The sequence below is a fragment of the Thunnus albacares genome, chromosome 6 (assembly GCF_914725855.1).
Source record: "Thunnus albacares chromosome 6, fThuAlb1.1, whole genome shotgun sequence".
NCBI lineage: Eukaryota > Metazoa > Chordata > Actinopteri > Scombriformes > Scombridae > Thunnus > Thunnus albacares.
Genome location: NC_058111.1, coordinates 28,269,074 through 28,281,398, shown reverse-complemented (window position 1 = coordinate 28,281,398; position 12,325 = coordinate 28,269,074). Strand labels below are relative to the sequence as shown.

General features: G+C 42.8%; 1 protein-coding gene across 1 annotated transcript in view; it reads left to right on the top strand.

Moving 5' to 3' along the window:
• Positions 1–1,581: 1,581 nt before the first annotated feature.
• Positions 1,582–12,325, top strand: part of numbl (NUMB like endocytic adaptor protein) — a 57,563-nt gene continuing 46,819 nt past the window's right edge. Inside the window, exon 1 of the mRNA XM_044354373.1 lies at positions 1,582–2,005. The gene's annotated coding sequence lies outside the window, so the exon portion shown is untranslated. The remainder of the gene's footprint in view (positions 2,006–12,325) is intronic.

Here is a 12,325-nt window from a genome sequence, read left to right as displayed (position 1 = left end):
GAAAGATGCAGCCTTTTACTGTATCTCCATTAGTACTTGCTGTTAGTGTCCCTCAATTGAGTTGTATTACATCCTGTACAGTACAGCTGCTGAGCTGGTTCTGCAGCGAGGTTGGCCCTGACACACTACATCAAATCACTACATCACAGCTTATTTTTCTGAGTTTTGGGAATCGGCCACGGTTAATGACTGCAGCACATGTTGGGAGAAGAAAAAGCACATTCTTCTCTTGTAGTTTCACGCAATGGAAAGTTGGAGCATTGCTGTGCATGTTAGAAGCAGCAGCTGGCTTCAGTTTTTGGAGGAGAACTGACTCTTCTTGGCCCCGGTCTCAGACTTTTCATTAGGACTCACACCGGATTGGTGAGGACCAATTACCAGGACCAGTTCATTTATTAAGAGAAAACATGGTGCATGTTAGGAGACGGAAGTTTCAGTGTTTACATTATGTTAGTGCATGGAAAAATCTCAGTACATTCAACATATGGTGTGCTGTAGGTTTTTATTGTTGTTGGTTTTCCTGAAGGAAAAATAATGTGATGTTGTTACAGCTAAGGTTACTGAGGATCACAGTGTGACGGCTGGCAGCTGCTCTGCCCTCTAGACTTTTACCATTTATATTGTAAAAGCTGAACTGGCTACATCGCTGGAACTTTACTGTTAGTTTTCTGTCTGCACCCTTTATGACCATTAGAATTCCCTGTGGTGGCTTACTGCACCTTATTGTGTTTGATTGTATTTTTTATTTCATTTTAAGCTCCTATAACACCACTACAACATTTATCAGCAGGGCTGTAGCTACTGACCACACTGTCAAGGCCTTCATATGTTTTTTTTCTCTGGGAATGTGGGGTTTTCTGCAGCCTGGGAGGAGTTTCTACAATTAAAAATGAGCACTTTCTGAATATTTTATCCAATAATGTTAGACTCAGTATATTATATGTAACTAGTTTTAGGCCAAGAGTAAATAAATAATGGATTCAGCATTTCCCCAACAGAATTTTGTTCCTAACAACGTGTAGAGGGCTTTGAAACAAACTCTCTAAATTAAATGCTTTAGATCCTTGTGTTGGGAATTAAAATTTACAGAGAATATAACCTTTCTGTCTGGACAAAATGGAAAAACTAATATGGAAGGGGGGCAGGGGGACTCAGGCCCATGATCTCTTGCTACAGCTCTGTTTATCAGGAATAGTTTTTTCCATCATTTTTATATACCTTCAATGTAAGGTCATATCAAGGCTGGACATTGACTCAAGATTGAAACAGCTCATTAGAGTGCATTTAAACAAGACAGTGTTACAGAGTGGCTTGCGAATTTTCAAGCCTCCGTGCAACCCTGCAAAAGCACCTTTGAGCAAAGCACTTTCTATCTACAAGCCCCCTGCTGTTGTGACGTGTATAGCTGCAACTCCTCTTTGATCAGAACAGGAGCATTTCCCTACAGGCATGACTGGAGTAACACTATTACAGTAGGATGCCGCACGGTGGCGCAGTGGAGAGACTGAAGCAGCGCCCTGCGTTTCTTTCTTTTTTTTTTTTTCTTTTCTGGAAAACATCAATGGGAAGAGTGGATTTGCATGTCCGGCCGTCTGTGCCAATGGGCGCACTGGGAAGGCTGGGTTAGCGGGTGGAGCCGGGGGAAGCAGCCCAGTAAGTGCACAGTCAACAACCAAAGCATCAGAGATTACTACAGATACTGCAATTTCACCCAAATCTGACTTGAAACCCCGTGTCTTTGCTGGGTTTTTTTTTTGTTTTGCTTCCACTGCATGAGTGAGGTTGAATCGCTGTTGTAAACCTTTTTTATTTTTTTGGTGTGTGCGCCGACCAGGTTGATTTGCGGCTCCACATCGCCTCCATACATCGCTTCCACAGTGCGGATGAAGAAGATTTTGTGAAATTAACCAACTACATCTTATTCTCTCTTATAATACATTCTCGTCCGGGGTCCTGGATTTACACAGAGGAGGTGCGGGGAGCCGATCATCCGTCGTTCTCTTGGGTGAGTTCACTGGATTCCCGGCCAATCTGGCATCCCTATTTACTGACACTTCCAGGGTTATTTGGAGACCCGGTTACGTCTCAATAATGAATGAATCTACAGTTAGGAAGTGCACGATCCGCTCAAAATGGCATTGGATCTTTATTTGGGAGTTACACGATTGTTATAATGTTTGGATACAACTGCGGCGCTTTTGGACATGAATCTCGCCAGTGGGCCCATATGTGTGAAATGAATGAAATGTGGCAGCTCCAGCCTTTGATAAGGGTTCACATCCGTAATCCTTAAAGAAAGAGATATAACTATATCCTAGTAGGAGTTTAATCGACTCTTACACAAAACTACAGGCACACAGACTGTCTTAAAATGGATATTATCTTGTAGAAATATTGCAATGATGCCACAGAAAATTTTTTAGAAAAGCTTCATTGTGCTATTTACAGCCCCCTAATATGATCCTATTACACCCATTATTGTCAGAAATTGAGATTTATTACCCATTATTGGCATGGGAATGAAACAGTGTGATATATAGATTGAGCTTGCACAGAGTCACATTGACTATTGGGTAATTATTGGTTTATAGGTTTGCTTTAGTTGTGGTGTTTCCAGGTATTTCCTCCAGGACAGCATGGCCACTCAAACACGCGCCTTGGGTTTGAATATGCAGGTCCATAATTCTACCTGTCTGCAGGTTTCCTCTCTCTCTCTCTCTCTCTCTCTCTCTCTCTTTTGCTCTCCCTTCCTTGCATCAGTCTGTGTGGTGAACTTGTGTCTTTAGGGTATATTGCATCATCTCCAAATTTCTGCAGGGCTTAATCTTTGTTGAAAGAAAAAAAAAAAAAAAGTACTGCAGCATATTTTGATCTCAAACACTTCTTGTTCTCTGACATGCATGGGGGGATTCCTAGAACATGAGAGCAAAAGTGCCAAAGTATGGCATTCAAATGACTAAGAGTGTGCAGCTGTAATGCACTCACACACACACACACACACACACACACACACACACACATACACTTACACACTTGGCACATGCCTTCGTATATAGGCGTAGCAAATGCACGCGGTTCTATTGTCTGTGGAGCTCCATCTGTTCCATGACATGGCATTCCTCAGACAGCCTGTAATGCTGTTAGGGGGTGGTCTACCCTGACCCACTGCCTCAGAGAGAGAAAGACAGAGAGAGAGAGAGTCACATGGGGTGTATTAAGAGAGTAGGTGCAGGGCTCAGGGTGTCTCAGCCTACAAGCCTTAGACCACCTGCATAGAGAGCTTCTGGGCCGGGCTGGAGGGTTTTTGAAGGTTGAGGGTAGTGAAGCGCTAAATTTGACCTGAAAGTAGGGCTAGAAAAGGGTCAGGTATAGTCTGGACTAGATTGAGGCTAGGTTTGGTCTACTGCTGGGGCTAGAGGAAGGCTAGATTTGGTCTGGAGATGGCATTAGAGAAAGGTTAGGTTTGGTCCAGGACTGGGGATAGAGGAAGGTTAGATTTGATGTAGGTCTTGGGCTAGAGGAGGACTAGGCTTGGTCTAGAGCTGGGGCTAGAGAAAGGCTAGATTTGGCTCTGTTCTGGGGCCAAAAGGGACAATGTGTGGTCCAAAACATGGACAAAAGGGGCTAGAGAAAGGCTAGGTTTTGTCTAGCTTACAGCCAGAGGAAGGCTACAATAGGTCCAGAACTGGAGATAGAGGAAGGTTAGGTTTGATGGGGAACTGGGGCTAGAGGAGGACTAAGTTTGGTCCAGAACTGGGGCAAGAGGAAGGCTAGGTTTAGTCTAGAGCAAGGGCCAGAAGAGGGCCAGGTTTGGTCCGGCTCTGGTGCTAGACGGGACATGGCCTACTCCGAAGCTTGGGCAAATGGCACCACAGAGAAGCTAGGATTGTGAATTTTGGTCCTGTTCCGAGGCTAAAAGGGTAACAGTTTGATCCAAAGGTCAGGTGAAAGAGGCAGGAAAAAAGACTAGGTTTGGTCCTTGGAGGGACGGGTATTGGCCTGCTGGATATAAATTGGGTGTGATGTAGCTTATGACTGCTGCAACTCAGTCATCACAACCAACCAACACACACACACACACACACACACACACACACACTCTCTATCTCTCTGTCTCTCTCCATTTCCCCTTAAACCATTTCCCCTCTTCTACTGCTCTGATTGCTGCATTAGGCTGTCTTTTGTTGTCCACACACGCACACACACACATACATACACACACACACACATATACACACACACACACACACACACAAGGGGGAGGGTTAGCCCAGCTGAGACCACAATACAACGGGGATCAAAGGTCATCCAGCTGGCCAATCAGGGTGCTGTCTGAGCTGGCTGGTAGCGGAGGAGGGCGTTGCCCCCCCTTTGTGCCGGTCAGGGTGGGTCTACTAAACAAGCGGCTCCACTTCCAGCCCCGGTCCTGCTACTGCCGGCAGCCACATTGTGCTTCCTCAGAGCCAGTCACACCAGCCTCTGGACATTTTGTTAGTCTGCAGGTCAGGGGCCTGTCTGCTTTAGAGTCTTTTATTGATTTGTACTTGAATTAGTTTGTGATGTTTTTAAATCAGATCATTTTTGAAAGCTTGATTTGTTGAACTCTCACTGAGGAAAACTGCAAGCATAAAAAGTTATGACTGAAACTATAAAATACGTATACAACTGTACTGAGATATATTCTGAGTTGGCTGCTATGTCAATAGATGATAATTGTTACTGCGCTTGCGTGCACTGTACACTTCGGTAATAATTGTGTGTACATGTGTGTGTTCAGGTGTTAATGAATGAAAGAAACACTGCAACCAAAACCCTTAAATTGATAAACGAATTACAATCCTGCTGATGGGATTAATTAAATAAACAGAATGAGATAATGAGATTTGAGGTACTAGAAAGATGGTAAAGAGAGGAAAGACGAGAGTGATGGGTGGACAGGAGTTAGAAAGAGGAAGTGGTTTATAGGAGGCGCAGGGTGGTGAGGAGGAGAAGGAAAGACCGGATAACGAGGCAGAGAGAACGATTGAGGCTGCTGGAGAACAGAGAAAAGGAGCGAATGACAATGTAAAAGAACAAGAGGGGGAGAGAGAGAGATGGACTGAACATAAGGGAGAGCAAAAAGTGAATATTAGATAAAAGGGACCCTGGAAACCATTTGTTCCCTGGTTTCTGTCTTCAATTTGTGGCAGAAACACATCTACTCATTGGATGTGATCATATCAATCTGCGCAGAACCCTAACACAGAAGACTGTCCTCTAACATTTATATTTCCCTCTCACTTTCACTCTTTTACTTGCACACATACACACTCTCACACACTTACACACACTTCAGTCACGGCTGTCTGATGCCTGAGTGCCTCCAGTATGTGCTGAGTGCAGTTATCTGATTTCTGCAGGCTAGTTAAATGCAACCACTCCTTTCCCCCCATATAGTTCCATTACTGCACACACTAATGGCATGCTCACAGTACAAAGACATAGGCTCATTGTTGCATCTATGTGTCTGTTTGTGTGCATTTGCCACACTATTAGTATTGCGTATCATGTTGATATGGATTGATAAATGATCGGAGCAATGGATTTGAATGCCTGTCCAGTGGACGCTCATGTGTGAAGGCACTGGATTGTGTTTTCTGAGTGTTTGACCATGCGTGTGTGTGTGTGTGTGCAGAGGGACGATTGAATCGTGTTGTGTGCACACGCCTGTTTCCCAGGCGATCAGCAGTTTATTTCTTTGCCTCAGTGGCGTTTTTCTCTGCAGATAACAAGGAAAGTGGAAATGGGTCTTTCTCAGGGCAGCAACCACAACTCCGAATGGAGCGCTCATCTCAACTAATAACTGTCACTTTGAGTCGCGAGGGTTGTATTTTTTTTTATCTCATTGGTCGATGATATATTTTTGTTGTGGTGACCCATTTCAGCCTGTTACGCTGTTGAAGCTCTGATTCAAAGCTCGACAAGGGACTTGCTTCTAAAGAACCCCAAAATGCTAAATCCCCCCCCTGCTCCCCAAGCTTCTGAAACACCACATCCCTCCCTCTGGGTCTGATTTGATCTATATCCTTTTCCAAGCTTTTAGCAGCTGCTTTACTTGCTGCTTTTCGATTGTTTTCACATGGTTTGCCCCAAATTACACCTAGCACCTACTGTGAAAGTCCAATACAGAATGCTTTTAACCCCATACCTCCCTCCGCAGTGTGACCACACATGTGCTGCCAATGCAAGGTTTCCAGTATCTAGTGTTGGCTTCCTACTGAGGAGGCTTAACACAATCCCAGTGTGAGATTCATGGCAGAATGACAGAATTACCAAATAATTAATCATCTCCTCCCCTCCGTTACTGCACTAGTAAAACGTGTAAGGAAAAACATGGACTATGATAGACACAGTGTTAAAGAAGTGTGAGCATTGTTAACAACTGGGTTTCAACTTTTTCTGGATTCAAATAAATCAGGATTGCATAACCAGGATTCTCCATTTGATCTATACAGGGAGGTAAATGAGCCTAGAAGGCCTGTCTGGACTGTAATACATCAAAGGAACTCTGGCATTGTTAGTTTCTTATCTTGTGTTATTTACAGTACCTACAGCCCACATACAGTGACTTCCTCCCGTACTCTTCTGTTTTAATTCAAAGCCTGTATAGTGTGTGTGTGTGTGTGTGTGTAACTGAGCTTTGGTTTCACAGCGTGGAAAAAAAAAACACACTATTTAATATGACGCTGGCTTCTCCGCTGCACTATTTCAGAGTGATGCTGAGGGAGAGAGATTGTTAGCGACAGACAGAACCCAAGTTAAATCTTCCAGGGCACAGAGGGGCCTATTCACTGTGCTGAGTGAGGAGTGGAGAGGGAGGTTGGGGGGGAGGCAGTGAGTGGGGGTGGGGGTGGAGGTGGAGGAGTGGGGTGACAACACTTAAAGCGTTTTTTACGGTCGATGGCATGCATCTGTGTGGTGTGTGTTGTGCCTGTCTGAAGCAGTCAGAGAGGCAGGGACGGGGTGAAGGATGGAGGACAGCTGATTGCAGTCATCTGCTGATAGAGGACACGTATAGGAATCAAGCTCTGGACGTGGATTGGTGTGTGTGTGTGTGTGTATGTGAGAGAGACAGATGAAGAAAGGGGGCAAGTTTCAGTTTATGTAGGAAAGCAGCTACAAGTTACCTCCAGCTGAAAAAGAGTGAGTCACTGCAGGAAATGGGAACATGTCGGCACTTTGTTTTGGTGCACTGTATGTAAGTAGCGTACAAGTGAATGTGTGACTGCTTACTCACTGGTGTGTATGTGACAAAAACGGGGCAAGGCCCTGTCAAAAGACAGGTCAAGGAACGCTATTGTAGTTTAAAACTAAGAAAGTCCACATAGTGTGTAGAAAAGACACACTGGAGGTGATAGTTGTCTGTATGGCTCTCTAACTAAACACTTATAAAATTGAAATAGAAACGTTCATTAGACAAATAAATTGTCCAGGCCAATATATCGGCTGATGTCAGCTTATTGTAGTTATATTGGGTCAGTGTTGGCTGAAAAGTAAGGAGAAATTGCAGCACAGAAATGCCAAAGATTGATTTGAGGTACATTAGAAGCACTTTCTTCATCACATAATGTATCCACCAAAAGATCCCTATTTTTAAATTGTAAAATTGCTCGCTCAGTAGGTTTCAGTTTTTTAATAACCTAATTAAAGAGCTCCATTTCAAATAACTGAAAAATATCTCTCCACACCTGGATATGTGACAGGTGTAGCAGTTTTTTCTTATCAAAATGGTTATTTAGTAATTTTTGTGTTGTAGCAACTATGCTCAGTTGTTGTTCAAGAGCTATAAATCACCATTAGTGGGTAATAAAAAGAACTGCAACACGCAAAACATTAGTGCTCTTGTTTTGTTATTGTAAGAGTGAGATACCACATTTTTATGAGTAGAATAACTTTCTAGTGATTTTTTTAGTTCAGCTGGAGTTCAGTTTGCATCACTCCTTTCAGTGACTGTACAGTGAATTATGGTCTTTTATTTCTTTTTGTGTAAAGTTCACAACCATCAATCAGGTGTTTCAGCTTGTGGTCTAGTCTGAACAAGTAGTCTGTGTCATTGAGAGCAGATATCAAGTAAAAATATTGAGAAAACCATTTTGAAGTGACATCTTAAAAAAAAAAAAGCTAGATCATATCAGGGGAGCACACTGACCAAATAAAACCATATTGCTGGACATCAGTCATTGTTTTGCTTTGTCCCAAGAACTTTTTGGTGAAAAACAAAAGACTCTTTTGTTTTTTGGATCACACACTCCTACAGGCTACTCTTGTAAAGTTAAATGTAATCTCAGTAATAAATCCACCTGTAAAAAACATGTCAAGCTGAAGGAAAGAATACCTCTTGGAAGCAGCACGTGTTCTTTTCTGCACAGACCAGTTTGTGGCTCGCCTCATGCTATGCTTGTAAAAGGTAGAGTGATGCCATGGTGAATGTGCCAGCGAGGCTTCAGTTTATAAAACTCTCTCTCTGTTTACCGGTGCTATGACTCATGGTTGCTATAGCGAGGAGCTCTGACAGCAACGCAGCTGATTAGGAGCATCTGACTCCACATGACTGTACTCCCTTCATCTCTCTCTCCCCACCTCTGTCAGTCGCTCTTGATTTCGACCTCCATCAATCCTTTCTCACTCTTTTCTTTTCTCTCTTTCTCTTAGCTGCTTTCTTTGAATTTAATCTACTTTTCTGTCAGAGTGGCAGCCGTCGCCAACTTTCATTTTGTCCCCCTATTCTTTTCTGTTCTTTCATTCCTTCCTTCTCCTTTCTTGTCACCCCTCACTTCAGTTCTGCAGCACTCAACAACCTTTAATATACCTCATATAGATTTTCTTATCACACCATCATCCTCCTCTCTTCTCCTTTCCTCTCCTCTCCTCTCCTCTCCTCTCCTCTCCTCTCCTCTCCTCTCCTCTCCTCTCCTCTCCTCTCCTCTCCCGTCCTCTCCTCTCCCGTCCTCTCTTCTTCCGTCCTCTCCTCTCCTCTCCTCTCCTCTCCTCTCCTCTCCTTTCCTTTCCTCTCCTTTCCTTTCCTCTCCTCTCCATCTGCCTGTATTTCTATGGTGGCCAGCTGCGCGCCAGATGTGGCCCACTCTCCCAGCTGTTGGCATCATGATCATGAAGAAGACAGGAATGAGATGGAAATGATCCCTCACAAAAAAATAAGTACAGGCGTAGTAATCCTCACGGTACATGTGAGAATGATAAATATATAAAAGAAGGAAGGAAGAATAAAAACCTCTATTAACCAGAGTCTGGTACAGGAATGTTACAGTAATATCCTGCCATAATGAGATTAAGAAGAAGAAGCACTGTACTGTACTGAGTACCACAGACACACTGTAAGTCCATATAGGAACATTATAGTGATGCCACAGCAGATAAGAAAGCCATTAAGTAGAATAAGGTCACTGTTGAGTAGCACGGAGTGACTTTACGGCAAATCAGTATTAGACGTATACATTCATTAGAAGCTATCACAGAGCTATAACAACCCTGCAAGAGAATGTTTTCAGTCAAATTGAATACATTGATTGATCTGGTGGATTTGTTTAGTACAGACAGAGGATTATGAGGAAGCAGACAAGAAACCAAGGAAAACAACAGGCTGCATCATAAACAATGACACAGCAGATGCAAAAATAGAAGAGCGAAAAAGAGGAAAAGGAATGTTGCTGCTGTGTGAAAGCACATCACCCATATGTCAACTTTCAGGAACTTACAATGAGACCAAGTCTTGTAGAAAAAAAAATCACCTCACAGCTTATTCTGTGATTCTGTTGTTTGTTTAATCTGCACAAAAACCTCCATGTAAAACTGGTAGTTTGTGGACAGAGGCAGGCTAACTGTTTCCCTCAATTTCGAGTCTTTGTGCTAAGCTAAGCTAACAGTTTCCTGGTCAAAGCTTCGTATCCAACCGACAGACATAAAAGTGGTATCAATCTTTACTTCTAAGTCCTGACAAGAGAGCAAATCATTTAATTTCCCAAAATGTTTAACTGTTGCTTTAAGAAGTTTCTCGGAATCTTTGCATTCAACTGTTTGACATTATTAACACAATTTACACTTCAGAAATGTGTAGCAGCATTGGATCACAGATGTAAGCATCAAATATTAGTAAGAAATTATGCATAATTTTATTTGTGGCTGAAAAATAGCTCCTGCCTGATGAAGGGGCCTGCTATTACCCATTACTTTTTAAACTTTGAATGGATATATTGGGCACTCTGACACCACAAAATGTCCTCTACATGGTTCTCACCATCCCCAAACATCTCACATGATCACCTCAAGCTGTTCATTTTCTGAAAGTGTTTATCTGCCCGAAATTATGTAGAACATTGTGTTTGCCGCAAAAACTGTTTTTCAGAATGAAATGTAAGACATTTCAAAAATGGAGAAACCTAGAAATTGAGACCGGGAGAATCCATATCATCCAAACTGATTTTTTTTGCATGAAAGCAGCTATTTGCCTTGGCAGAAGGATGAGGGTGGAGGCCAAGAGGGAAGAGGTGAGGAGCCATTGTACTGTGGGCGCTGGAGAGATGCACAGGGCAGAGAGAGATATGAAAGGAGGGAGGAAAGATGGAGGAAGGAGAGGTGTCTTGTTTTGCAGGCGCACACAGCGAGCTGCAGCAAAATGCCACAGGGACCATGACCAAAAAAAATAAATAAAAAAGAAACAGCCATTCGGGAGATGGAGATTGTTGATAGTGTTAGCATTTAGAGTGGGTCGTTCCTGTCATGACTGCTTAGGGGCTGTGAGGCAAATACTTTGTGAAAAGGGCAATAGAAAGCGACATTTTGATTGATTGTAGGTTATTACACAAGAACCATATTGGAATATATACAGCTAATAGTCAGTTCCTGACCTTCAGACCTTTTTTTTTATACATTCTACTTCTCCTTTTACCTCCCCTAATTTTTTATAATCCTTCCTGTCCTTTTCCAATTTCCTCTCAACTCTCAGTTGTTAAAAAGCTCCCTTTGTCCTGCCCCTTCTGCTCCTTATCTTTCTCAGTTCTCCCCCTTTCCTCTCAAAACATCAGTTTCTTCATCTATCTCTCTTTCCCCTCTTTCTCTCTGTCTGCCTCTTTCGGTCAGGGGAAGTGGCAATCGCTGCCTGCTGGCTCCCGGAGGAACAGACCTTCCTTTGTCTGTCTGCACTGTAGGAAGATGAGTAGTCGGTCCACCCAGCAAGCCCAGTATAGGGATTCAGAGTTTGTCTGTGCTGAGCCAGCCACCCAGAAAGACTGTAAATCAGCCAGCCACTCAAGCCAGCTAGTGCAGGGCCTTCCCCGGTCTTCACAGTCAGCCAGTCAGGTTTTATGTTAGGCACTCCAGACTATTAGGAAGAATGGATGGGAAAGCATGGCAGAGACAGAGACAGAAAGACCTTGGTGGAATGTTTTCCAAGCATAACCAAAATGTATGATGACTTTGAAACCAGAACAGAGGCACTGTCGTTCAAAAACGCCCTTCCTTACTTGGAGGAATTACAAAATGTGAAATTACTGCAGCCCAATTTATTACCTCATGCCATGGACTGAGGGCAACCAGTGGGAAGTTTTCTGATGATTTACAATGCTACATGACATTACAGCAGTCAAGTACTGTCCTGGTTCTGTTTTCATTTCACTTGTTAAATACCTTCTTGACTGCTAGCTTAATTCCACAATCTATTGATATTATCTGTGTGATGGAGAGAAAAACAGTAACACCTAAGATTTTCCATTCAGGAGCCTTTAAAGCTGAAACACACTGATATGAGGGGCAAGCGTGTTAATGAGTATTTTAGTTCACTGGAAGAGATATTACTTTGACGAAGACTTGCCTTGAGTCAGTATCAGCCAGTGTGTAATTTAAGCTGCAGAAGTTGATTAAAGAAATAGTTTGACATTTTGGGAAATACACTTATCTGCTTTCTTGCCCAGAGTTAGATGACAAGGTTGATACCACTCTCATATCTGTATGCTAAATATGAAGCTGACTCCATGCAGCCAATTATAGTGGAAGATTAGCTTAGCTTAGCATACAGACTGGAAGCAGGGAGTACAGCTAGCTTGTTTTTTGACATAAGTGACAAAATATATCTACCAACACATCAAAAGCTCACTAAAATATGTTAGATCTTGTTTAATCTGTAAAAAAAAAAGTGTAAAAACATCAATTTATGGTTTGGGGGTTACATGTCGCACCAAGGCGAAAAGTAGGCTAGCTAGCCAGGCTTCTTCTTTATTAAGTTAATCTAATTAACCACTGGCTGTAGCTTAATATTTAACCGACAGATATGAGA